Source organism: Lissotriton helveticus, chromosome 11 (assembly GCF_964261635.1).
Source record: "Lissotriton helveticus chromosome 11, aLisHel1.1, whole genome shotgun sequence".
Lineage (NCBI taxonomy): Eukaryota > Metazoa > Chordata > Amphibia > Caudata > Salamandridae > Lissotriton > Lissotriton helveticus.
In genome coordinates, this window is record NC_136072.1 from 1,082,940,366 (window position 1) to 1,082,966,898 (window position 26,533).

Genomic DNA, 26,533 nt, shown 5'->3' on the forward strand with positions numbered 1-26,533 from the left:
TGTTTGAAACAGAACAAGAACTGACAAAGCTCTTGTTTTTGCCGTTTGACATTATGTAAAGTTTATTTCTAATGCTCTTTGTGGCACTGAGTAATTGATGTTACCCAGCTCTATGACAGGGGCGTAGCTTCTGTAGGTGCAGCAGGTGCAGTTGCACTGGCGCCCACAGACCTGCGGGACCCACTGAACCCTGATTATTGCGGTATTTTATATTCCAAACTTCAACAAGGGGGCCTATTTTCTTCCTTGCTCTAGGGCCCATTTTTTCACCTGAGAGCCTTGAAAGACTGCATGGATCCTCTCTGATTTGAATTGGTGACAATGAGGTCAGGCAAAGAGCTCTTGTGTGGCTGCATCAGCCCAACTGGGCTACCAGATCTGGCACATTTGTATGCTGCATGCAGACGGAGACACACAACGTACACACAGCCATATATAGGGCAAGTATAAAAATCTGTATTGTGACGCAGCTGCGGCATAAATGTTGCGGCCCATTTACAATGTGACGCATCTAGGGAGATGTGTCACATTGTAAAGTCCCGCATCATATTATACCTGCGTCAGGTATAATGTATGCAGGGTGGGCGTTCCCACGCTAAAAGCCTTCTAGAACTGACGCACTGAAATCTACAAGATTTCACTACATCACTCTACGCCTTCACTGTGTCAAAATCCCTACGCCTGCACAGACCAGGCATAAGTTATGACTCAGGGCTTTTTGCGTCACTTTCATGAGCATTTCCAGCAATGCGTCACTTTTGTGCCAACAGATGCGTCAGAATTTCTGACGCATCTGTTAATTCTTGCGCCATGGAGCGCTGTATTGTAAATACAGCACATTCATCGTGGCACAAGGACATTCAGCACTGACTCAAGGAAACTTATGCATCCATGCAGTTGCGTCAGGTCCTTGTGAATCTTCCCCTAAAATGTTTTGAAAACCAGGAAACCAGTATATTGTACCTCCTAAAGCTAAAAATGAAATGCAGCAAATGCAACTATGTAGTGCCATGGAATGGCAGACGTGCATTATGGAATATGGAAAAATGTATCTATCATTTATTTTCCTTTAAATTGATTGCCGTTCCTTCTCTAGTAAACATTTGAAGACAGTGGGACCTATGAGGATGCTATTATGAATTTGTGCTTCTTATATTTTCCACAACCCATGGTTAGCAGCCTAGATCTCATCTTTGTGTGAAGGTATATCTGCCTGAGCATCAAATCCATAACTTGGGAGGGTGCTGCTTACCTGGACAGCTATTTAGCATACAATTTCCCATAATTCTCTGCGTGTGGCTATCGACGGTTTGGGGCAGAGAGCTGATAGAAATTAGTAAAACAACACCATTATATGTCTTACATTGCCTATCAGAAGCAGTGGAGGAGTAGTTATGCATAAACAGATAACATATTTTGAAAAGGAATCATGTTCTTTGTAACATGAGGTACTAGGGCAAGTGTGCATGAAATTCACACTAAATTGTTTAGCTTTGCGCAGTGGCAGTATTGTAGCCAATGTGGTTTAACTGAGGCGCGATTATTGCTTATTGAAAACTTTACCCAATACCCCGTCATGGAGAATAGAAATATAGTCGAAATGGCAATTTTTGACAGTCTCTTCGGAGACTGGAGAATATGTAATTAAAAAATAAGATAGTTTATTTTGCAATGCAATTTACTTGCAGGTTTGTGATCTGTGACAAGGACAAAACGGTGACTCTATTTGGCTTCAGTTTACTCTTTACGTTCTCTTTTGTTTTCTCAGCTTTTTAAATATAGCAGTAATTTAGGGATTTATTTTCCTTGATGAGTTTTCGTTATTCTTTTATTTCTTCCCCTTTGTTCTCATCTTTGCTCCACGGATTCGCTTGGGTCAGTGATGGGCAGAGGACGGGCTTTGTTTCTGCTCTCTGAGGTGACTCGCAATCCGGGGCAGGGCTGGGCTCTTCCGAGGTCTCATCTCCCATTCAAATGTGCACTAACCGCCCAGAAAGTTTTTTTCTGGGAGCGAAGGCATTTGTTATCAGTAGGAAAATGTGGAGAGGGTTCATACAGATTGTATGGAGTGTTTGAAACAGAACAAGAACTGACAAAGCTCTTGTTTTTGCCGTTTGACATTATGTAAAGTTTATTTCTAATGCTCTTTGTGGCACTGAGTAATTGATGTTACCCAGCTCTATGACAGGGGCGTAGCTTCTGTTGGTGCAGCAGGTGCAGTTGCACTGGCGCCCACAGACCTGCGGGACCCACTGAACCCTGATTATTGCGGTATTTTATATTCCAAACTTCAACAAGGGGGCCTATTTTCTTCCTTGCTCTAGGGCCCATTTTTTCACCTGAGAGCCTTGAAAGACTGCATGGATCCGCTCTGATTTGAATTGGTGACAATGAGGTCAGGCAAAGAGCTCTTGTGTGGCTGCATCAGCCCAACTGGGCTACCAGATCTGGCACATTTGTATGCTGCATGCAGACGGAGACACACAACGTACACACAGCCATATATAGGGCAAGTATAAAAATCTGTATTGTGACGCAGCTGCGGCATAAATGTTGCGGCCCATTTACAATGTGACGCATCTAGGGAGATGTGTCACATTGTAAAGTCCCGCATCATATTATACCTGCGTCAGGTATAATGTATGCAGGGTGGGCGTTCCCACGCTAAAAGCCTTCTAGAACTGACGCACTGAAATCTACAAGATTTCACTACATCACTCTACGCCTTCACTGTGTCAAAATCCCTACGCCTGCACAGACCAGGCATAAGTTATGACTCAGGGCTTTTTGCGTCACTTTCATGAGCATTTCCAGCAATGCGTCACTTTTGTGCCAACAGATGCGTCAGAATTTCTGACGCATCTGTTAATTCTTGCGCCATGGAGCGCTGTATTGTAAATACAGCACATTCATCGTGGCACAAGGACATTCAGCACTGACTCAAGGAAACTTATGCATCCATGCAGTTGCGTCAGGTCCTTGTGAATCTTCCCCTAAAATGTTTTGGAAACCAGTATATTGTACCTCCTAAAGCTAAAAATGAAATGCAGCAAATGCAACTATGTAGTGCCATGAAATGGCAGACGTGCATTATGGAATATGGAAAAATGTATCTATCATTTATTTTCCTTTAAATTGATTGCCGTTCCTTCTCTAGTAAACATTTGAAGACAGTGGGACCTATGAGGATGCTATTATGAATTTGTGCTTCTTATATTTTCCACAACCCATGGTTAGCAGCCTAGATCTCATCTTTGTGTGAAGGTATATCCGCCTGAGCATCAAATCCATAACTTGGGAGGGTGCTGCTTACCTGGACAGCTATTTAGCATACAATTTCCCATAATTCTCTGCGTGTGGCTATCGACGGTTTGGGGCAGAGAGCTGATAGAAATTAGTAAAACAACACCATTATATGTCTTACATTGCCTATCAGAAGCAGTGGAGGAGTAGTTATGCATAAACAGATAACATCTTTTGAAAAGGAATCATGTTCTTTGTAACATGAGGTACTAGGGCAAGTGTGCATGAAATTCACACTAAATTGTTTAGCTTTGCGCAGTGGCAGTATCGTAGCCAATGAGGTTTAACTGAGGCGCGATTATTGCTTATTGAAAACTTTACCCAATACCCCGTCATGGAGACTTGAAATATAGTCGAAATGGCAATTTTTTACAGTCTCTTCGGAGACTGGAGAATATGTAATTAAAAAATAAGATAGTTTATTTTGCAATGCAATTTACTTGCAGGTTTGTGATCTGTGACAAGGACAAAACGGTGACTCTATTTGGCTTCAGTTTACTCTTTACGTTCTCTTTTGTTTTCTCAGCTTTTTAAATATAGCAGTAATTTAGGGATTTATTTTCCTTGATGAGTTTTCGTTATTCTTTTATTTCTTCCCCTTTGTTCTCATCTTTGCTCCACGGATTCGCTTGGGTCAGTGATGGGCAGAGGACGGGCTTTGTTTCTGCTCTCTGAGGTGACTCGCAATCCGGGGCAGGGCTGGGCTCTTCCGAGGTCTCATCTCCCATTCAAATGTGCACTAACCGCCCAGAAAGTTTTTTTCTGGGAGCGAAGGCATTTGTTATCAGTAGGAAAATGTGGAGAGGGTTCATACAGATTGTATGGAGTGTTTGAAACAGAACAAGAACTGACAAAGCTCTTGTTTTTGCCGTTTGACATTATGTAAAGTTTATTTCTAATGCTCTTTGTGGCACTGAGTAATTGATGTTACCCAGCTCTATGACAGGGGCGTAGCTTCTGTTGGTGCAGCAGGTGCAGTTGCACTGGCGCCCACAGACCTGCGGAACCCACTGAACCCTGATTATTGCGGTATTTTATATTCCAAACTTCAACAAGGGGTACTATTTTCTTCCTTGCTCTAGGGCCCATTTTTTCACCTGAGAGCCTTGAAAGACTGCATGGATCCTCTCTGATTTGAATTGGTGACAATGAGGTCAGGCAGAGAGCTCTTGTGTGGCTGCATCAGCCCAACTGGGCTACCAGATCTGGCACATTTGTATGCTGCATGCAGACGGAGACACACAACGTACACACAGCCATATATAGGGCAAGTATAAAAATCTGTATTGTGACGCAGCTGCGGCATAAATGTTGCGGCCCATTTACAATGTGACGCATCTAGGGAGATGTGTCACATTGTAAAGTCCCGCATCATATTATACCTGCGTCAGGTATAATGTATGCAGGGTGGGCGTTCCCACGCTAAAAGCCTTCTAGAACTGACGCACTGAAATCTACAAGATTTCACTACATCACTCTACGCCTTCACTGTGTCAAAATCCCTACGCCTGCACAGACCAGGCATAAGTTATGACTCAGGGCTTTTTGCGTCACTTTCATGAGCATTTCCAGCAATGCGTCACTTTTGTGCCAACAGATGCGTCAGAATTTCTGACGCATCTGTTATTTCTTGCGCCATGGAGCGCTGTAATGTAAATACAGCACATTCATCGTGGCACAAGGACATTCAGCACTGACTCAAGGAAACTTATGCATCCATGCAGTTGCGTCAGGTCCTTGTGAATCTTCCCCTAAAATGTTTTGAAAACCAGGAAACCAGTATATTGTACCTCCTAAAGCTAAAAATGAAATGCAGCAAATGCAACTATGTAGTGCCATGAAATGGCAGACGTGCATTATGGAATATGGAAAAATGTATCTATCATTTATTTTCCTTTAAATTGATTGCCGTTCCTTCTCTAGTAAACATTTGAAGACAGTGGGGCCTATGAGGATGCTATTATGAATTTGTGCTTCTTATATTTTCCACAACCCATGGTTAGCAGCCTAGATCTCATCTTTGTGTGAAGGTATATCTGCCTGAGCATCAAATCCATAACTTGGGAGGGTGCTGCTTACCTGGACAGCTATTTAGCATACAATTTCCCATAATTCTCTGCGTGTGGCTATCGACGGTTTGGGGCAGAGAGCTGATAGAAATTAGTAAAACAACACCATTATATGTCTTACATTGCCTATCAGAAGCAGTGAAGGAGTAGTTATGCATAAACAGATAACATATTTTGAAAAGGAATCATGTTCTTTGTAACATGAGGTACTAGGGCAAGTGTGCATGAAATTCACACTAAATTGTTTAGCTTTGCGCAGTGGCAGTATCGTAGCCAACCAGTTTTAACCGAGGCGCGATTATTGCTTATTGAAAACTTTACCCAATACCCCGTCATGGAGACTTGAAATATAGTCGAAATGGCAATTTTTGACAGTCTCTTCGGAGACTGGAGAATATGTAATTAAAAAATAAGATAGTTTATTTTGCAATGCAATTTACTTGCAGGTTTGTGATCTGTGACAAGGACAAAACGGTGACTCTATTTGGCTTCAGTTTACTCTTTACGTTCTCTTTTGTTTTCTCAGCTTTTTAAATACAGCAGTATTTTAGGGATTTATTTTCCTTGATGAGTTTTCGTTATTCTTTTATTTCTTCCCTTTTGTTCTCATCTTTGCTCCACGGATTCGCTTGGGTCAGTGATGGGCAGAGGACGGGCTTTGTTTCTGCTCTCTGAGGTGACTCGCAGTCCGGGGCAGGGCTGGGCTCTTCCGAGGTCTCATCTCCCATTCAAATGTGCACTAACCGCCCAGAAAGTTTTTTTCTGGGAGCGAAGGCATTTGTTATCAGTAGGAAAATGTGGAGAGGGTTCATACAGATTGTATGGAGTGTTTGAAACAGAACAAGAACTGACAAAGCTCTTGTTTTTGCCGTTTGACATTATGTAAAGTTTATTTCTAATGCTCTTTGTGGCACTGAGTAATTGATGTTACCCAGCTCTATGACAGGGGCGTAGCTTCTGTTGGTGCAGCAGGTGCAGTTGCACTGGCGCCCACAGACCTGCGGGACCCACTGAACCCTGATTATTGCGGTATTTTATATTCCAAACTTCAACAAGGGGTACTATTTTCTTCATTGCTCTAGGGCCCATTTTTTCACCTGAGAGCCTTGAAAGACTGCATGGATCCTCTCTGATTTGAATTGGTGACAATGAGGTCAGGCAAAGAGCTCTTGTGTGACTGCATCAGCCCAACTGGACTCCCAGATCTGGCACATTTGTATGCTGCATGCAGACGGAGACACACAACGTACACACAGCCATATATAGGGCAAGTATAAAAATCTGTATTGTGAGGCAGCTGCGGCATAAATGTTGCGGCCCATTTACAATGTGACGCATCTAGGGAGATGTGTCACATTGTAAAGTCCCGCATCATATTATACCTGCGTCAGGTATAATGTATGCAGGGTGGGCGTTCCCACGCTAAAAGCCTTCTAGAACTGACGCACTGAAATCTACAAGATTTCACTACATCACTCTACGCCTTCACTGTGTCAAAATCCCTACGCCTGCACAGACCAGGCATAACTTATGACTCAGGGCTTTTTGCGTCACTTTCATGAGCATTTCCAGCAATGCGTCACTTTTGTGCCAACAGATGCGTCAGAATTTCTGACGCATCTGTTAATTCTTGCGCCATGGAGCGCTGTATTGTAAATACAGCACATTCATCGTGGCACAAGGACATTCAGGACTGACTCAAGGAAACTTATGCATCCATGCAGTTGCGTCAGGTCCTTGTGAATCTTCCCCTAAAATGTTTTGAAAACCAGGAAACCAGTATATTGTACCTCCTGAAGCTAAAAATGAAATGCAGCAAATGCAACTATGTAGTGCCATGAAATGGCAGACGTGCATTATGAAATATGGAAAAATGTATCTATAATGTATTTTCCTTTAAATTGATTGCCGTTCCTTCTCTAGTAAACATTTGAAGACAGTGGGACCTATGAGGATGCTATTATGAATTTGTGCTTCTTATATTTTCCACAACCCATGGTTAGCAGCCTAGATCTCATCTTTGTGTGAAGGTATATCTGCCTGAGCATCAAATCCATAACTTGGGAGGGTGCTGCTTACCTGGACAGCTATTTAGCATACAATTTCCCATAATTCTCTGCGTGTGGCTATCGACGGTTTGGGGCAGAGAGCTGATAGAAATTAGTAAAACAACACCATTATATGTCTTACATTGCCTATCAGAAGCAGTGGAGGAGTAGTTATGCATAAACAGATAACATCTTTTGAAAAGGAATCATGTTCTTTGTAACATGAGGTACTAGGGCAAGTGTGCATGAAATTCCCACTAAATTGTTTAGCTTTGCGCAGTGGCAGTATCGTAGCCAATGAGGTTTAACCGAGGCGCGATTATTGCTTATTGAAAACTTTACCCAATACCCCGTCATGGAGACTTGAAATATAGTTGAAATGGCAATTTTTGACAGTCTCTTTGGAGACTGGAGAATATGTAATTAAAAAATAAGATAGTTTATTTTGCAATGCAATTTACTTGCAGGTTTGTGATCTGTGACAAGGACAAAACGGTGACTCTATTTGGCTTCAGTTTACTCTTTACGTTCTCTTTTGTTTTCCCAGCTTTTTAAATACAGCAGTAATTTGGGGATTTATTTTCCTTGATGAGTTTTCGTTATTCTTTTATTTCTTCCCCTTTGTTCTCATCTTTGCTCCACGGATTCGCTTGGGTCAGTGATGGGCAGAGGACGGGCTTTGTTTCTGCTCTCTGAGGTGACTCGCAGTCAGGCGCAGGGCTGGGCTCTTCCGAGGTCTCATCTCCCATTCAAATGTGCACTAACCGCCCAGAAAGTTTTTTTCTGGGAGCGAAGGCATTTGTTATCAGTAGGAAAATGTGGAGAGGGTTCATACAGATTGTATGGAGTGTTTGAAACAGAACAAGAACTGACAAAGCTCTTGTTTTTGCCGTTTGACATTATGTAAAGTTTATTTCTAATGCTCTTTGTGGCACTGAGTAATTGATGTTACCCAGCTCTATGACAGGGGCCTAGCTTCTGTTGGTGCAGCAGGTGCAGTTGCACTGGCGCCCACAGATCTGCGGGACCCACTGAACCCTGATTATTGCGGTATTTTATATTCCAAACTTCAACAAGGGGGACTATTTTCTTCCTTGCTCTAGGGCCCATTTTTTCACCTGAGAGCCTTGAAAGACTGCATGGATCCTCTCTGATTTGAATTGGTGACAATGAGGTCAGGCAGAGAGCTCTTGTGTGGCTGCATCAGCCCAACTGGGCTACCAGATCTGGCACATTTGTATGCTGCATGCAGACGGAGACACACAACGTACACACAGCCATATATAGGGCAAGTATAAAAATCTGTATTGTGACGCAGCTGCGGCATAAATGTTGCGGCCCATTTACAATGTGACGCATCTAGGGAGATGTGTCACATTGTAAAGTCCCGCATCACATTATACCTCCGTCAGGTATAATGTATGCAGGGTGGGCGTTCCCACGCTAAAAGCCTTCTAGAACTGACGCACTGAAATCTACAAGATTTCACTACATCACTCTACGCCTTCACTGTGTCAAAATCCCTACGCCTGCACAGACCAGGCATAAGTTATGACTCAGGGCTTTTTGCATCACTTTCATGAGCATTTCCAGCAATGCGTCACTTTTGTGCCAACAGATGCGTCAGAATTTCTGACGCATCTGTTAATTCTTGCGCCATGGAGCGCTGTATTGTAAATGCAGCACATTCATCGTGGCACAAGGACATTCAGCACTGACTCAAGGAAACTTATGCATCCATGCAGTTGCGTCAGGTCCTTCTGAATATTCCCCTAAAATGTTTTGAAAACCAGGAAACCAGTATATTGTACCTCCTAAAGCTAAAAATGAAATGCAGCAAATGCAACTATGTAGTGCCATGAAATGGCAGACGTGCATTATGGAATATGGAAAAATGTATCTATCATTTATTTTCCTTTAAATTGATTGCCGTTCCTTCTCTAGTAAACATTTGAAGACAGTGGGACCTATGAGGATGCTATTATGAATTTGTGCTTCTTATATTTTCCACAACCCATGGTTAGCAGCCTAGATCTCATCTTTGTGTGAAGGCATATCTGCCTGAGCATCAAATCCATATCTTGGGAGGGTGCTGCTTACCTGTACAGCTATTTAGCATACAATTTCCCATAAGTCTCTGCGTGTGGCTATCGACGGTTTGGGGCAGAGAGCTGATAGAAATTAGTAAAACAACACCATTATATGTCTTACATTGCCTATCAGAAGCAGTGGAGGAGTAGTTATGCATAAACAGATAACATCTTTTGAAAAGGAATCATGTTCTTTGTAACATGAGGTACTAGGGCAAGTGTGCATGAAATTCACACTAAATTGTATAGCTTTGCGCAGTGGCAGTATCGTAGCCAATGAGGTTTAACCGAGGCGCGATTATTGCTTATTGAAAACTTTACCCAATACCCAGTCATGGAGACTTGAAAAATAGGCGAAATGGCAATTTTTGACAGTCTCTTCGGAGACTGGAGAATATGTAATTAAAAAATAAGATAGTTTATTTTGCAATGCAATTTACTTGCAGGTTTGTGATCTGTGACAAGGACAAAACGGTGACTCTATTTGGCTTCAGTTTACTCTTTACGTTCTCTTTTGTTTTCTCAGCTTTTTAAATACAGCAGTAATTTAGGGATTTATTTTCCTTGATGATTTTTCGTTATTCTTTTATTTCTTCCCCTTTGTTCTCATCTTTGCTCCACAGATTCGCTTGGGTCAGTGATGGGCAGAGGACGGGCTTTGTTTCTGCTCTCTGAGGTGACTCGCAGTCCGGCGCAGGGCTGGGCTCTTCCGAGGTCTCATCTCCCATTCAAATGTGCACTAACCGCCCAGAAAGTTTTTTTCTGGGAGCGAAGACATTTGTTATCAGTAGGAAAATGTGGAGAGGGTTCATACAGATTGTATGGAGTGTTTGAAACAGAACAAGAACTGACAAAGCTCTTGTTTTTCCGTTTGACATTATGTAAAGTTTATTTCTAATGCTCTTTGTGGCACTGAGTAATTGATGTTACCCAGCTCTATGACAGGGGCGTAGCTTCTGTTGGTGCAGCAGGTGCAGTTGCACTGGCGCCCACAGACCTGCGGGACCCACTGAACCCTGATTATTGCGGTATTTTATATTCCAAACTTCAACAAGGGGGCCTATTTTCTTCCTTGCTCTAGGGCCCATTTTTTCACCTGAGAGCCTTGAAAGACTGCATGGATCCTCTCTGATTTGAATTGGTGACAATGAGGTCAGGCAAAGAGCTCTTGTGTGGCTGCATCAGCCCAACTGGGCTACCAGATCTGGCACATTTGTATGCTGCATGCAGACGGAGACACACAACGTACACACAGCCATATATAGGGCAAGTATAAAAATCTGTATTGTGACGCAGCTGCGGCATAAATGTTGCGGCCCATTTACAATGTGACGCATCTAGGGAGATGTGTCACATTGTAAAGTCCCGCATCATATTATACCTGCGTCAGGTATAATGTATGCAGGGTGGGCGTTCCCACGCTAAAAGCCTTCTAGAACTGACGCACTGAAATCTACAAGATTTCACTACATCACTCTACGCCTTCACTGTGTCAAAATCCCTACGCCTGCACAGACCAGGCATAAGTTATGACTCAGGGCTTTTTGCGTCACTTTCATGAGCATTTCCAGCAATGCGTCACTTTTGTGCCAACAGATGCGTCAGAATTTCTGACGCATCTGTTAATTCTTGCGCCATGGACCGCTGTATTGTAAATACAGCACATTCATCGTGGCACAAGGACATTCAGCACTGACTCAAGGAAACTTATGCATCCATGCAGTTGCGTCAGGTCCTTGTGAATCTTCCCCTAAAATGTTTTGGAAACCAGTATATTGTACCTCCTAAAGCTAAAAATGAAATGCAGCAAATGCAACTATGTAGTGCCATGAAATGGCAGACGTGCATTATGGAATATGGAAAAATGTATCTATCATTTATTTTCCTTTAAATTGATTGCCGTTCCTTCTCTAGTAAACATTTGAAGACAGTGGGACCTATGAGGATGCTATTATGAATTTGTGCTTCTTATATTTTCCACAACCCATGGTTAGCAGCCTAGATCTCATCTTTGTGTGAAGGTATATCTGCCTGAGCATCAAATCCATAACTTGGGAGGGTGCTGCTTACCTGGACAGCTATTTAGCATACAATTTCCCATAATTCTCTGCGTGTGGCTATCGACGGTTTGGGGCAGAGAGCTGATAGAAATTAGTAAAACAACACCATTATATGTCTTACATTGCCTATCAGAAGCAGTGGAGGAGTAGTTATGCATAAACAGATAACATCTTTTGAAAAGGAATCATGTTCTTTGTAACATGAGGTACTAGGGCAAGTGTGCATGAAATTCACACTAAATTGTTTAGCTTTGCGCAGTGGCAGTATCGTAGCCAATGAGGTTTAACTGAGGCGCGATTATTGCTTATTGAAAACTTTACCCAATACCCCGTCATGGAGCGTTGAAATATAGTTGAAATGGCAATTTTTGACAGTCTCTTCAGAGACTGGAGAATATGTAATTAAAAAATAAGATAGTTTATTTTGCAATGCAATTTACTTGCAGGTTTGTGATCTGTGAGAAGGACAAAACGGTGACTCTATTTGGCTTAAGTTTACTCTTTACGTTCTCTTTTGTTTTCTCAGCTTTTTAAATACAGAATTAATTTAGGGATTTATTTTCCTTGATGAGTTTTCGTTATTCTTTTATTTCTTCCCCTTTGTTCTCATCTTTGCTCCACGGATTCGCTTGGGTCAGTGATGGGCAGAGGACGGGCTTTGTTTCTGCTCTCTGAGGTGACTCGCAGTCCGGCGCAGGGCTGGGCTCTTCCGAGGTCTCATCTCCCATTCAAATGTGCACTAACCGCCCAGAAAGTTTTTTTCTGGGAGCGAAGGCATTTGTTATCAGTAGGAAAATGTGGAGAGGGTTCATACAGATTGTATGGAGTGTTTGAAACAGAACAAGAACTGACAAAGCTCTTGTTTTTGCCGTTTGACATTATGTAAAGTTTATTTCTAATGCTCTTTGTGGCACTGAGTAATTGATGTTACCCAGCTCTATGACAGGGGCGTAGCTTCTGTAGGTGCAGCAGGTGCAGTTGCACTGGCGCCCACAGACCTGCGGGACCCACTGAACCCTGATTATTGCGGTATTTTATATTCCAAACTTCAACAAGGGGGCCTATTTTCTTCCTTGCTCTAGGGCCCATTTTTTCACCTGAGAGCCTTGAAAGACTGCATGGATCCTCTCTGATTTGAATTGGTGACAATGAGGTCAGGCAAAGAGCTCTTGTGTGGCTGCATCAGCCCAACTGGGCTACCAGATCTGGCACATTTGTATGCTGCATGCAGACGGAGACACACAACGTACACACAGCCATATATAGGGCAAGTATAAAAATCTGTATTGTGATGCAGCTGCGGCATAAATGTTGCGGCCCATTTACAATGTGACGCATCTAGGGAGATGTGTCACATTGTAAAGTCCCGCATCATATTATACCTGCGTCAGGTATAATGTATGCAGGGTGGGCGTTCCCACGCTAAAAGCCTTCTAGAACTGACGCACTGAAATCTACAAGATTTCACTACATCACTCTACGCCTTCACTGTGTCAAAATCCCTACGCCTGCACAGACCAGGCATAAGTTATGACTCAGGGCTTTTTGCGTCACTTTCATGAGCATTTCCAGCAATGCGTCACTTTTGTGCCAACAGATGCGTCAGAATTTCTGACGCATCTGTTAATTCTTGCGCCATGGAGCGCTGTATTGTAAATACAGCACATTCATCGTGGCACAAGGACATTCAGCACTGACTCAAGGAAACTTATGCATCCATGCAGTTGCGTCAGGTCCTTGTGAATCTTCCCCTAAAATGTTTTGAAAACCAGGAAACCAGTATATTGTACCTCCTAAAGCTAAAAATGAAATGCAGCAAATGCAACTATGTAGTGCCATGAAATGGCAGACGTGCATTATGGAATATGGAAAAATGTATCTATCATTTATTTTCCTTTAAATTGATTGCCGTTCCTTCTCTAGTAAACATTTGAAGACAGTGGGACCTATGAGGATGCTATTATGAATTTGTGCTTCTTATATTTTCCACAACCCATGGTTAGCAGCCTAGATCTCATCTTTGTGTGAAGGTATATCTGCCTGAGCATCAAATCCATAACTTGGGAGGGTGCTGCTTACCTGGACAGCTATTTAGCATACAATTTCCCATAATTCTCTGCGTGTGGCTATCGACGGTTTGGGGCAGAGAGCTGATAGAAATTAGTAAAACAACACCATTATATGTCTTACATTGCCTATCAGAAGCAGTGGAGGAGTAGTTATGCATAAACAGATAACATCTTTTGAAAAGGAATCATGTTCTTTGTAACATGAGGTACTAGGGCAAGTGTGCATGAAATTCACACTAAATTGTTTAGCTTTGCGCAGTGGCAGTATCGTAGCCAATGAGGTTTAACCGAGGCGCGATTATTGCTTATTGAAAACTTTACCCAATACCCCGTCATGGAGACTTGAAATATAGTCGAAATGGCAATTTTTGACAGTCTCTTCGGAGACTGGAGAATATGTAATTAAAAAATAAGATAGTTTATTTTGCAATGCAATTTACTTGCAGGTTTGTGATCTGTGACAAGGACAAAACGGTGACTCTATTTGGCTTCAGTTTACTCTTTACGTTCTCTTTTGTTTTCTCAGCTTTTTAAATATAGCAGTAATTTAGGGATTTATTTTCCTTGATGAGTTTTAGTTATTCTTTTATTTCTTCCCCTTTGTTCTCATCTTTGCTCCACGGATTCGCTTGGGTCAGTGATGGGCAGAGGACGGGCTTTGTTTCTGCTCTCTGAGGTGACTCGCAGTCCGGGGCAGGGCTGGGCTCTTCCGAGGTCTCATCTCCCATTCAAATGTGCACTAACCGCCCAGAAAGTTTTTTTCTGGGAGCGAAGGCATTTGTTATCAGTAGGAAAATGTGGAGAGGGTTCATACAGATTGTATGGAGTGTTTGAAACAGAACAAGAACTGACAAAGCTCTTGTTTTTGCCGTTTGACATTATGTAAAGTTTATTTCTAATGCTCTTTGTGGCACTGAGTAATTGATGTTACCCAGCTCTATGACAGGGGCGTAGCTTCTGTTGGTGCAGCAGGTGCAGTTGCACTGGCGCCCACAGACCTGCGGGACCCACTGAACCCTGATTATTGCGGTATTTTATATTCCAAACTTCAACAAGGGGTACTATTTTCTTCCTTGCTCTAGGGCCCATTTTTTCACCTGAGAGCCTTGAAAGACTGCATGGATCCTCTCTGATTTGAATTGGTGACAATGAGGTCAGGCAAAGAGCTCTTGTGTGGCTGCATCAGCCCAACTGGGCTACCAGATCTGGCACATTTGTATGCTGCATGCAGACGGAGACACACAACGTACACACAGCCATATATAGGGCAAGTATAAAAATCTGTATTGTGACGCAGCTGCGGCATAAATGTTGCGGCCCATTTACAATGTGACGCATCTAGGGAGATGTGTCACATTGTAAAGTCCCGCATCATATTATACCTGCGTCAGGTATAATGTATGCAGGGTGGGCGTTCCCACGCTAAAAGCCTTCTAGAACTGACGCACTGAAATCTACAAGATTTCACTACATCACTCTACGCCTTCACTGTGTCAAAATCCCTACGCCTGCACAGACCAGGCATAAGTTATGACTCAGGGCTTTTTGCGTCACTTTCATGAGCATTTCCAGCAATGCGTCACTTTTGTGCCAACAGATGCGTCAGAATTTCTGACGCATCTGTTAATTCTTGCGCCATGGAGCGCTGTATTGTAAATACAGCACATTCATCGTGGCACAAGGACATTCAGCACTGACTCAAGGAAACTTATGCATCCATGCAGTTGCGTCAGGTCCTTGTGAATCTTCCCCTAAAATGTTTTGGAAACCAGTATATTGTACCTCCTAAAGCTAAAAATGAAATGCAGCAAATGCAACTATGTAGTGCCATGAAATGGCAGACGTGCATTATGGAATATGGAAAAATGTATCTATCATTTATTTTCCTTTAAATTGATTGCCGTTCCTTCTCTAGTAAACATTTGAAGACAGTGGGACCTATGAGGATGCTATTATGAATTTGTGCTTCTTATATTTTCCACAACCCATGGTTAGCAGCCTAGATCTCATCTTTGTGTGAAGGTATATCTGCCTGAGCATCAAATCCATAACTTGGGAGGGTGCTGCTTACCTGGACAGCTATTTAGCATACAATTTCCCATAATTCTCTGCGTGTGGCTATCGACGGTTTGGGGCAGAGAGCTGATAGAAATTAGTAAAACAACACCATTATATGTCTTACATTGCCTATCAGAAGCAGTGGAGGAGTAGTTATGCATAAACAGATAACATCTTTTGAAAAGGAATCATGTTCTTTGTAACATGAGGTACTAGGGCAAGTGTGCATGAAATTCACACTAAATTGTTTAGCTTTGCGCAGTGGCAGTATCGTAGCCAATGAGGTTTAACCGAGGCGCGATTATTGCTTATTGAAAACTTTACCCAATACCCCGTCATGGAGACTTGAAATATAGTCGAAATGGCAATTTTTGACAGTCTCTTCGGAGACTGGAGAATATGTAATTAAAAAATAAGATAGTTTATTTTGCAATGCAATTTACTTGCAGGTTTGTGATCTGTGACAAGGACAAAACGGTGACTCTATTTGGCTTCAGTTTACTCTTTACGTTCTCTTTTGTTTTCTCAGCTTTTTAAATATAGCAGTAATTTAGGGATTTATTTTCCTTGATGAGTTTTCGTTATTCTTTTATTTCTTCCCCTTTGTTCTCATCTTTGCTCCACGGATTCGCTTGGGTCAGTGATGGGCAGAGGACGGGCTTTGTTTCTGCTCTCTGAGGTGACTCGCAGTCCGGGGCAGGGCTGGGCTCTTCCGAGGTCTCATCTCCCATTCAAATGTGCACTAACCGCCCAGAAAGTTTTTTTCTGGGAGCGAAGGCATTTGTTATCAGTAGGAAAATGTGGAGAGGGTTCATACAGATTGTATGGAGTGTTTGAAACAGAACAAGAACTGACAAAGCTCTTGTTTTTGCCGTTTGACATTATGTAAAGTTTATTTCTAATGCTCTTTGTGGCACTGAGTAATTGATGTTACCCAGCTCTATGACAGGGGCGTAGCTTCTGTTGGTGCAGCAGGTGCAGTTGCACTGGCGCCCACAGACCTGCGGGACCCACTGAACCCTGATTATTGCGGTATTTTATATTCCAAACTTCAACAAGGGGTACTATTTTCTTCCTTGCTCTAGGGCCCATTTTTTCACCTGAGAGCCTTGAAAGACTGCATGGATCCTCTCTGATTTGAATTGGTGACAATGAGGTCAGGCAGAGAGCTCTTGTGTGGCTGCATCAGCCCAACTGGGCTACCAGATCTGGCACATTTGTATGCTGCATGCAGACGGAGACACACAACGTACACACAGCCATATATAGGGCAAGTATAAAAATCTGTATTGTGACGCAGCTGCGGCATAAATGTTGCGGCCCATTTACAATGTGACGCATCTAGGGAGATGTGTCACATTGTAAAGTCCCGCATCATATTATACCTGCGTCAGGTATAATGTATGCAGGGTGGGCGTTCCCACGCTAAAAGCCTTCTAGAACTGACGCACTGAAATCTACAAGATTTCACTACATCACTCTACGCCTTCACTGTGTCAAAATCCCTACGCCTGCACAGACCAGGCATAAGTTATGACTCAGGGCTTTTTGCGTCACTTTCATGAGCATTTCCAGCAATGCGTCACTTTTGTGCCAACAGATGCGTCAGAATTTCTGACGCATCTGTTAATTCTTGCGCCATGGAGCGCTGTATTGTAAATACAGCACATTCATCGTGGCACAAGGACATTCAGCACTGACTCAAGGAAACTTATGCATCCATGCAGTTGCGTCAGGTCCTTGTGAATCTTCCCCTAAAATGTTTTGAAAACCAGGAAACCAGTATATTGTACCTCCTAAAGCTAAAAATGAAATGCAGCAAATGCAACTATGAAGTGCCATGAAATGGCAGACGTGCATTATGGAATATGGAAAAATGTATCTATCATTTATTTTCCTTTAAATTGATTGCCGTTCCTTCTCTAGTAAACATTTGAAGACAGTGGGGCCTATGAGGATGCTATTATGAATTTGTGCTTCTTATATTTTCCACAACCCATGGTTAGCAGCCTAGATCTCATCTTTGTGTGAAGGTATATCTGCCTGAGCATCAAATCCATAACTTGGGAGGGTGCTGCTTACCTGGACAGCTATTTAGCATACAATTTCCCATAATTCTCTGCGTGTGGCTATCGATGGTTTGGGGCAGAGAGCTGATAGAAATTAGTAAAACAACACCATTATATGTCTTACATTGCCTATCAGAAGCAGTGAAGGAGTAGTTATGCATAAACAGATAACATATTTTGAAAAGGAATCATGGGGCATATTATCAACACAGGCGATAAAATTATCGCTTGCTTTATCGGCAGAAAACTGCCGCTAAAGCCACTTTTGCGGCAGTTTTCTGCCGCAAAAGCGGCTTTAGCGTCAGTTTTCTGCCGATAAAGCAAGCGATAATTTTATCGCCTGCGTTGATAATATGCCCCCATGTTCTTTGTAACATGAGGTACAAGGGCAAGTGTGCATGAAATTCACACTAAATTGTTTAGCTTTGCGCAGTGGCAGTATCGTAGCCAATGAGTTTTAACCGAGGCGCGATTATTGCTTATTGAAAACTTTACCCAATACCCCGTCATGGAGACTTGAAATATAGTCGAAATGGCAATTTTTGACAGTCTCTTCGGAGACTGGAGAATATGTAATTAAAAAATAAGATAGTTTATTTTGCAATGCAATTTACTTGCAGGTTTGTGATCTGTGACAAGGACAAAACGGTGACTCTATTTGGCTTCAGTTTACTCTTTACGTTCTCTTTTGTTTTCTCAGCTTTTTAAATATAGCAGTAATTTAGGGATTTATTTTCCTTGATGAGTTTTCGTTATTCTTTTATTTCTTCCCCTTTGTTCTCATCTTTGCTCCACGGATTCGCTTGGGTCAGTGATGGGCAGAGGACGGGCTTTGTTTCTGCTCTCTGAGGTGACTCGCAGTCCGGGGCAGGGCTGGGCTCTTCCGAGGTCTCATCTCCCATTCAAATGTGCACTAACCGCCCAGAAAGTTTTTTTCTGGGAGCGAAGGCATTTGTTATCAGTAGGAAAATGTGGAGAGGGTTCATACAGATTGTATGGAGTGTTTGAAACAGAACAAGAACTGACAAAGCTCTTGTTTTTGCCGTTTGACATTATGTAAAGTTTATTTCTAATGCTCTTTGTGGCACTGAGTAATTGATGTTACCCAGCTCTATGACAGGGGCGTAGCTTCTGTTGGTGCAGCAGGTGCAGTTGCACTGGCGCCCACAGACCTGCGGGACCCACTGAACCCTGATTATTGCGGTATTTTATATTCCAAACTTCAACAAGGGGTACTATTTTCTTCCTTGCTCTAGGGCCCATTTTTTCACCTGAGAGCCTTGAAAGACTGCATGGATCCTCTCTGATTTGAATTGGTGACAATGAGGTCAGGCAGAGAGCTCTTGTGTGGCTGCATCAGCCCAACTGGGCTACCAGATCTGGCACATTTGTATGCTGCATGCAGACGGAGACACACAACGTACACACAGCCATATATAGGGCAAGTATAAAAATCTGTATTGTGACGCAGCTGCGGCATAAATGTTGCGGCCCATTTACAATGTGACGCATCTAGGGAGATGTGTCACATTGTAAAGTCCCGCATCATATTATACCTGCGTCAGGTATAATGTATGCAGGGTGGGCGTTCCCACGCTAAAAGCCTTCTAGAACTGACGCACTGAAATCTACAAGATTTCACTACATCACTCTACGCCTTCACTGTGTCAAAATCCCTACGCCTGCACAGACCAGGCATAAGTTATGACTCAGGGCTTTTTGCGTCACTTTCATGAGCATTTCCAGCAATGCGTCACTTTTGTGCCAACAGATGCGTCAGAATTTCTGACGCATCTGTTAATTCTTGCGCCATGGAGCGCTGTATTGTAAATACAGCACATTCATCGTGGCACAAGGACATTCAGCACTGACTCAAGGAAACTTATGCATCCATGCAGTTGCGTCAGGTCCTTGTGAATCTTCCCCTAAAATGTTTTGAAAACCAGGAAACCAGTATATTGTACCTCCTAAAGCTAAAAATGAAATGCAGCAAATGCAACTATGAAGTGCCATGAAATGGCAGACGTGCATTATGGAATATGGAAAAATGTATCTATCATTTATTTTCCTTTAAATTGATTGCCGTTCCTTCTCTAGTAAACATTTGAAGACAGTGGGGCCTATGAGGATGCTATTATGAATTTGTGCTTCTTATATTTTCCACAACCCATGGTTAGCAGCCTAGATCTCATCTTTGTGTGAAGGTATATCTGCCTGAGCATCAAATCCATAACTTGGGAGGGTGCTGCTTACCTGGACAGCTATTTAGCATACAATTTCCCATAATTCTCTGCGTGTGGCTATCGATGGTTTGGGGCAGAGAGCTGATAGAAATTAGTAAAACAACACCATTATATGTCTTACATTGCCTATCAGAAGCAGTGAAGGAGTAGTTATGCATAAACAGATAACATATTTTGAAAAGGAATCATGGGGCATATTATCAACACAGGCGATAAAATTATCGCTTGCTTTATCGGCAGAAAACTGCCGCTAAAGCCACTTTTGCGGCAGTTTTCTGCCGCAAAAGCGGCTTTAGCGTCAGTTTTCTGCCGATAAAGCAAGCGATAATTTTATCGCCTGCGTTGATAATATGCCCCCATGTTCTTTGTAACATGAGGTACAAGGGCAAGTGTGCATGAAATTCACACTAAATTGTTTAGCTTTGCGCAGTGGCAGTATCGTAGCCAATGAGTTTTAACCGAGGCGCGATTATTGCTTATTGAAAACTTTACCCAATACCCCGTCATGGTGACTTGAAATATAGTCGAAATGGCAATTTTTGACAGTCTCTTCGGAGACTGGAGAATATGTAATTAAAAAATAAGATAGTTTATTTTGCAATGCAATTTACTTGCAAGTTTGTGATCTGTGACAAGGACAAAACGGTGACTCTATTTGGCTTCAGTTTACTCTTTACGTTCTCTTTTGTTTTCTCAGCTTTTTAAATACAGCAGTAATTTAGGGATTTATTTTCCTTGATGAGTTTTCGTTATTCTTTTATTTCTTCCCTTTTGTTCTCATCTCTGCTCCACGGATTCGCTTGGGTCAGTGATGGGCAGAGGACGGGCTTTGTTTCTGCTCTCTGAGGTGACTCGCAGTCCGGGGCAGGGCTGGGCTCTTCCGAGGTCTCATCTCCCATTCAAATGTGCACTAACCGCCCAGAAAGTTTTTTTCTGGGAGCGAAGGCATTTGTTATCAGTAGGAAAATGTGGAGAGGGTTCATACAGATTGTATGGAGTGTTTGAAACAGAACAAGAACTGACAAAGCTCTTGTTTTTGCCGTTTGACATTATGTAAAGTTTATTTCTAATGCTCTTTGTGGCACAGAGTAATTGATGTTACCCAGCTCTATGACAGGGGCGTAGCTTCTGTTGGTGCAGCAGGTGCAGTTGCACTGGCGCCCACAGACCTGCGGGACCCACTGAACCCTGATTATTGCGGTATTTTATATTCCAAACTTCAACAAGGGGTACTATTTTCTTCCTTGCTCTAGGGCCCATTTTTTCACCTGAGAGCCTTGAAAGACTGCATGGATCCTCCCTGATTTGAATTGGTGACAATGAGGTCAGGCAGAGAGCTCTTGTGTGGCTGCATCAGCCCAACTGGGCTACCAGATCTGGCACATTTGTATGCTGCATGCAGACGGAGACACACAACGTACACACAGCCATTTATAGGGCAAGTATAAAAATCTGTATTGTGACGCAGCTGCGGCATAAATGTTGCGGCCCATTTACAATGTGACGCATCTGGGGAGATGTGTCACATTGTAAAGTCCCACATCATATTATACCTGCGTCAGGTATAATGTATGCAGGGTGGGCGTTCCCACGCTAAAAGCCTTCTAGAACTGACGCACTGAAATCTACAAGATTTCACTACATCACTCTACGCCTTCACTGTGTCAAAATCCCTACGCCTGCACAGACCAGGCATAAGTTATGACTCAGGGCTTTTTGCGTCACTTTCATGAGCATTTCCAGCAATGCGTCACTTTTGTGCCAACAGATGCGTCAGAATTTCTGACGCATCTGTTAATTCTTGCGCCATGGAGCGCTGTATTGTAAATACAGCACATTCATCGTGGCACAAGGACATTCAGGACTGACTCAAGGAAACTTATGCATCCATGCAGTTGCGTCAGGTCCTTGTGAATCTTCCCCTAAAATGTTTTGAAAACCAGGAAACCAGTATATTGTACCTCCTGAAGCTAAAAATGAAATGCAGCAAATGCAACTATGTAGTGCCATGAAATGGCAGACGTGCATTATGAAATATGGAAAAATTCATGTATAATGTATTTTCCTTTAAATTGATTGCCGTTCCTTCTCTAGTAAACATTTGAAGACAGTGGGACCTATGAGGATGCTATTATGAATTTGTGCTTCTTATATTTTCCACAACCCATGGTTAGCAGCCTAGATCTCATCTTTGTGTGAAGGTATATCTGCCTGAGCATCAAATCCATAACTTGGGAGAGTGCTGCTTACCTGGACAGCTATTTAGCATACAATTTCCCATAATTCTCTGCGTGTGGCTATCGACGGTTTGGGGCAGAGAGCTGATAGAAATTAGTAAAACAACACCATTATATGTCTTACATTGCCTATCAGAAGCAGTGGAGGAGTAGTTATGCATAAACAGATAACATCTTTTGAAAAGGAATCATGTTCTTTGTAACATGAGGTACTAGGGCAAGTGTGCATGAAATTCCCACTAAATTGTTTAGCTTTGCGCAGTGGCAGTATTGTAGCCAATGAGGTTTAACCGAGGCGTGATTATTGCTTATTGAAAACTTTACCCAATACCCCGTCATGGAGACTTGAAATATAGTCGAAATGGCAATTTTTGACAGTCTCTTCGGAGACTGGAGAATATGTAATTAAAAAATAAGATAGTTTATTTTGCAATGCAATTTACTTGTAGGTTTGTGATCTGTGACAAGGACAAAACGGTGACTCTATTTGGCTTCAGTTTACTCGTTACGTTCTCTTTTGTTTTCCCAGCTTTTTAAATACAGCAGTAATTTGGGGATTTATTTTCCTTGATGAGTTTTCGTTATTCTTTTATTTCTTCCCCTTTGTTCTCATCTTTGCTCCACGGATTCGCTTGGGTCAGTGATGGGCAGAGGACGGGCTTTGTTTCTGCTCTCTGAGGTGACTCGCAGTCAGGCGCAGGGCTGGGCTCTTCCGAGGTCTCATCTCCCATTCAAATGTGCACTAACCGCCCAGAAAGTTTTTTTCTGGGAGCGAAGGCATTTGTTATCAGTAGGAAAATGTGGAGAGGGTTCATACAGATTGTATGGAGTGTTTGAAACAGAACAAGAACTGACAAAGCTCTTGTTTTTGCCGTTTGACATTATGTAAAGTTTATTTCTAATGCTCTTTGTGGCACTGAGTAATTGATGTTACCCAGCTCTATGACAGGGGCCTAGCTTCTGTTGGTGCAGCAGGTGCAGTTGCACTGGCGCCCACAGATCTGCGGGACCCACTGAACCCTGATTATTGCGGTATTTTATATTCCAAACTTCAACAAGGGGGACTATTTTCTTCCTTGCTCTAGGGCCCATTTTTTCACCTGAGAGCCTTGAAAGACTGCATGGATCCTCTCTGATTTGAATTGGTGACAATGAGGTCAGGCAGAGAGCTCTTGTGTGGCTGCATCAGCCCAACTGGGCTACCAGATCTGGCACATTTGTATGCTGCATGCAGACGGAGACACACAACGTACACACAGCCATATATAGGGCAAGTATAAAAATCTGTATTGTGACGCAGCTGCGGCATAAATGTTGCGGCCCATTTACAATGTGACGCATCTAGGGAGATGTGTCACATTGTAAAGTCCCGCATCACATTATACCTGCGTCAGGTATAATGTATGCAGGGTGGGCGTTCCCACGCTAAAAGCCTTCTAGAACTGACGCACTGAAATCTACAAGATTTCACTACATCACTCTACGCCTTCACTGTGTCAAAATCCCTACGCCTGCACAGACCAGGCATAAGTTATGACTCAGGGCTTTTTGCATCACTTTCATGAGCATTTCCAGCAATGCGTCACTTTTGTGCCAACAGATGCGTCAGAATTTCTGACGCATCTGGTAATTCTTGCGCCATGGAGCGCTGTATTGTAAATACAGCACATTCATCGTGGCACAAGGACATTCAGCACTGACTCAAGGAAACTTATGCATCCATGCAGTTGCGTCAGGTCCTTCTGAATATTCCCCTAAAATGTTTTGAAAACCAGGAAACCAGTATATTGTACCTCCTAAAGCTAAAAATGAAATGCAGCAAATGCAACTATGTAGTGCCATGAAATGGCAGACGTGCATTATGGAATATGGAAAAATGTATCTATCATTTATTTTCCTTTAAATTGATTGCCGTTCCTTCTCTAGTAAACATTTGAAGACAGTGGGACCTATGAGGATGCTATTATGAATTTGTGCTTCTTATATTTTCCACAACCCATGGTTAGCAGCCTAGATCTCATCTTTGTGTGAAGGCATATCTGCCTGAGCATCAAATCCATATCTTGGGAGGGTGCTGCTTACCTGTACAGCTATTTAGCATACAATTTCCCATAAGTCTCTGCGTGTGGCTATCGACGGTTTGGGGCAGAGAGCTGATAGAAATTAGTAAAACAACACCATTATATGTCTTACATTGCCTATCAGAAGCAGTGGAGGAGTAGTTATGCATAAACAGATAACATCTTTTGAAAAGGAATCATGTTCTTTGTAACATGAGGTACTAGGGCAAGTGTGCATGAAATTCACACTAAATTGTATAGCTTTGCGCAGTGGCAGTATCGTAGCCAATGAGGTTTAACCGAGGCGCGATTATTGCTTATTGAAAACTTTACCCAATACCCCGTCATGGAGACTTGAAAAATAGGCGAAATGGCAATTTTTGACAGTCTCTTCGGAGACTGGAGAATATGTAATTAAAAAATAAGATAGTTTATTTTGCAATGCAATTTACTTGCAGGTTTGTGATCTGTGACAAGGACAAAACGGTGACTCTATTTGGCTTCAGTTTACTCTTTACGTTCTCTTTTGTTTTCTCAGCTTTTTAAATACAGCAGTAATTTAGGGATTTATTTTCCTTGATGATTTTTCGTTATTCTTTTATTTCTTCCCCTTTGTTCTCATCTTTGCTCCACAGATTCGCTTGGGTCAGTGATGGGCAGAGGACGGGCTTTGTTTCTGCTCTCTGAGGTGACTCGCAGTCCGGCGCAGGGCTGGGCTCTTCCGAGGTCTCATCTCCCATTCAAATGTGCACTAACCGCCCAGAAAGTTTTTTTCTGGGAGCGAAGGCATTTGTTATCAGTAGGAAAATGTGGAGAGGGTTCATACAGATTGTATGGAGTGTTTGAAACAGAACAAGAACTGACAAAGCTCTTGTTTTTGCCGTTTGACATTATGTAAAGTTTATTTCTAATGCTCTTTGTGGCACTGAGTAATTGATGTTACCCAGCTCTATGACAGGGGCGTAGCTTCTGTTGGTGCAGCAGGTGCAGTTGCACTGGTGCCCACAGACCTGCGGGACCCACTGAACCCTGATTATTGCGGTATTTTATATTCCAAACTTCAACAAGGGGGCCTATTTTCTTCCTTGCTCTAGGGCCCATTTTTTCACCTGAGAGCCTTGAAAGACTGCATGGATCCTCTCTGATTTGAATTGGTGACAATGAGGTCAGGCAAAGAGCTCTTGTGTGGCTGCATCAGCCCAACTGGGCTACCAGATCTGGCACATTTGTATGCTGCATGCAGACGGAGACACACAACGTACACACAGCCATATATAGGGCAAGTATAAAAATCTGTATTGTGGCGCAGCTGCGGCATAAATGTTGCGGCCCATTTACAATGTGACGCATCTAGGGAGATGTGTCACATTGTAAAGTCCCGCATCATATTATACCTGCGTCAGGTATAATGTATGCAGGGTGGGCGTTCCCACGCTAAAAGCCTTCTAGAACTGACGCACTGAAATCTACAAGATTTCACTACATCACTCTACGCCTTCACTGTGTCAAAATCCCTACGCCTGCACAGACCAGGCATAAGTTATGACTCAGGGCTTTTTGCGTCACTTTCATGAGCATTTCCAGCAATGCGTCACTTTTGTGCCAACAGATGCGTCAGAATTTCTGACGCATCTGTTAATTCTTGCGCCATGGAGCGCTGTATTGTAAATACAGCACATTCATCGTGGCACAAGGACATTCAGCACTGACTCAAGGAAACTTATGCATCCATGCAGTTGCGTCAGGTCCTTGTGAATCTTCCCCTAAAATGTTTTGAAAACCAGGAAACCAGTATATTGTACCTCCTAAAGCTAAAAATGAAATGCAGCAAATGCAACTATGTAGTGCCATAAAATGGCAGACGTGCATTATGGAATATGGAAAAATGTATCTATAATTTATTTTCCTTTAAATTTATTGCCGTTCCTTCTCTAGTAAACATTTGAAGACAGTGGGACCTATGAGGATGCTATTATGAATTTGTGCTTCTTATATTTTCCCAACCCATGGTTAGCAGCCTAGATCTCATCTTTGTGTGAAGGTATATCTGCCTGAGCATCAAATCCATAACTTGGGAGGGTGCTGCTTACCTGGACAGCTATTTAGCATACAATTTCCCATAATTCTCTGCGTGTGGCTATCGACGGTTTGGGGCAGAGAGCTGATAGAAATTAGTAAAACAACACCATTATATGTCTTACATTGCCTATCAGAAGCAGTGGAGGAG

General features: G+C 42.6%; 12 non-coding genes across 12 annotated transcripts; all 12 read left to right on the forward strand.

Annotated features, from left to right (window-relative positions):
• Nucleotides 1-1,489: 1,489 nt before the first annotated feature.
• Nucleotides 1,490-1,629, forward strand: LOC144793073 (U4 spliceosomal RNA). The gene has a single exon (XR_013602741.1). It is a non-coding gene; the product is annotated as a U4 spliceosomal RNA (small nuclear RNA).
• A 1,921-nt stretch (nucleotides 1,630-3,550) lies between these two features.
• Nucleotides 3,551-3,690, forward strand: LOC144793918 (U4 spliceosomal RNA). The gene has a single exon (XR_013603368.1). It is a non-coding gene; the product is annotated as a U4 spliceosomal RNA (small nuclear RNA).
• Nucleotides 3,691-5,619: 1,929 nt separating this feature from the next.
• LOC144793114 (U4 spliceosomal RNA) lies at nucleotides 5,620-5,759 on the forward strand. Its single transcript, XR_013602776.1, has one exon. It is a non-coding gene; the product is annotated as a U4 spliceosomal RNA (small nuclear RNA).
• A 1,929-nt stretch (nucleotides 5,760-7,688) lies between these two features.
• LOC144793689 (U4 spliceosomal RNA) lies at nucleotides 7,689-7,828 on the forward strand. Its single transcript, XR_013603164.1, has one exon. It is a non-coding gene; the product is annotated as a U4 spliceosomal RNA (small nuclear RNA).
• Nucleotides 7,829-9,757: 1,929 nt separating this feature from the next.
• Nucleotides 9,758-9,897, forward strand: LOC144793899 (U4 spliceosomal RNA). The gene has a single exon (XR_013603350.1). It is a non-coding gene; the product is annotated as a U4 spliceosomal RNA (small nuclear RNA).
• Nucleotides 9,898-11,817: 1,920 nt separating this feature from the next.
• LOC144793943 (U4 spliceosomal RNA) lies at nucleotides 11,818-11,957 on the forward strand. The gene has a single exon (XR_013603390.1). It is a non-coding gene; the product is annotated as a U4 spliceosomal RNA (small nuclear RNA).
• A 1,929-nt stretch (nucleotides 11,958-13,886) lies between these two features.
• Nucleotides 13,887-14,026, forward strand: LOC144793656 (U4 spliceosomal RNA). Its single transcript, XR_013603134.1, has one exon. It is a non-coding gene; the product is annotated as a U4 spliceosomal RNA (small nuclear RNA).
• A 1,921-nt stretch (nucleotides 14,027-15,947) lies between these two features.
• Nucleotides 15,948-16,087, forward strand: LOC144793657 (U4 spliceosomal RNA). Its single transcript, XR_013603135.1, has one exon. It is a non-coding gene; the product is annotated as a U4 spliceosomal RNA (small nuclear RNA).
• A 2,100-nt stretch (nucleotides 16,088-18,187) lies between these two features.
• Nucleotides 18,188-18,327, forward strand: LOC144793964 (U4 spliceosomal RNA). Its single transcript, XR_013603409.1, has one exon. It is a non-coding gene; the product is annotated as a U4 spliceosomal RNA (small nuclear RNA).
• Nucleotides 18,328-20,427: 2,100 nt separating this feature from the next.
• Nucleotides 20,428-20,567, forward strand: LOC144793907 (U4 spliceosomal RNA). The gene has a single exon (XR_013603358.1). It is a non-coding gene; the product is annotated as a U4 spliceosomal RNA (small nuclear RNA).
• A 1,929-nt stretch (nucleotides 20,568-22,496) lies between these two features.
• On the forward strand, nucleotides 22,497-22,636 carry LOC144793845 (U4 spliceosomal RNA). Its single transcript, XR_013603304.1, has one exon. It is a non-coding gene; the product is annotated as a U4 spliceosomal RNA (small nuclear RNA).
• A 1,929-nt stretch (nucleotides 22,637-24,565) lies between these two features.
• On the forward strand, nucleotides 24,566-24,705 carry LOC144793761 (U4 spliceosomal RNA). Its single transcript, XR_013603230.1, has one exon. It is a non-coding gene; the product is annotated as a U4 spliceosomal RNA (small nuclear RNA).
• The last annotated feature ends 1,828 nt before the right edge of the window (nucleotides 24,706-26,533 follow it).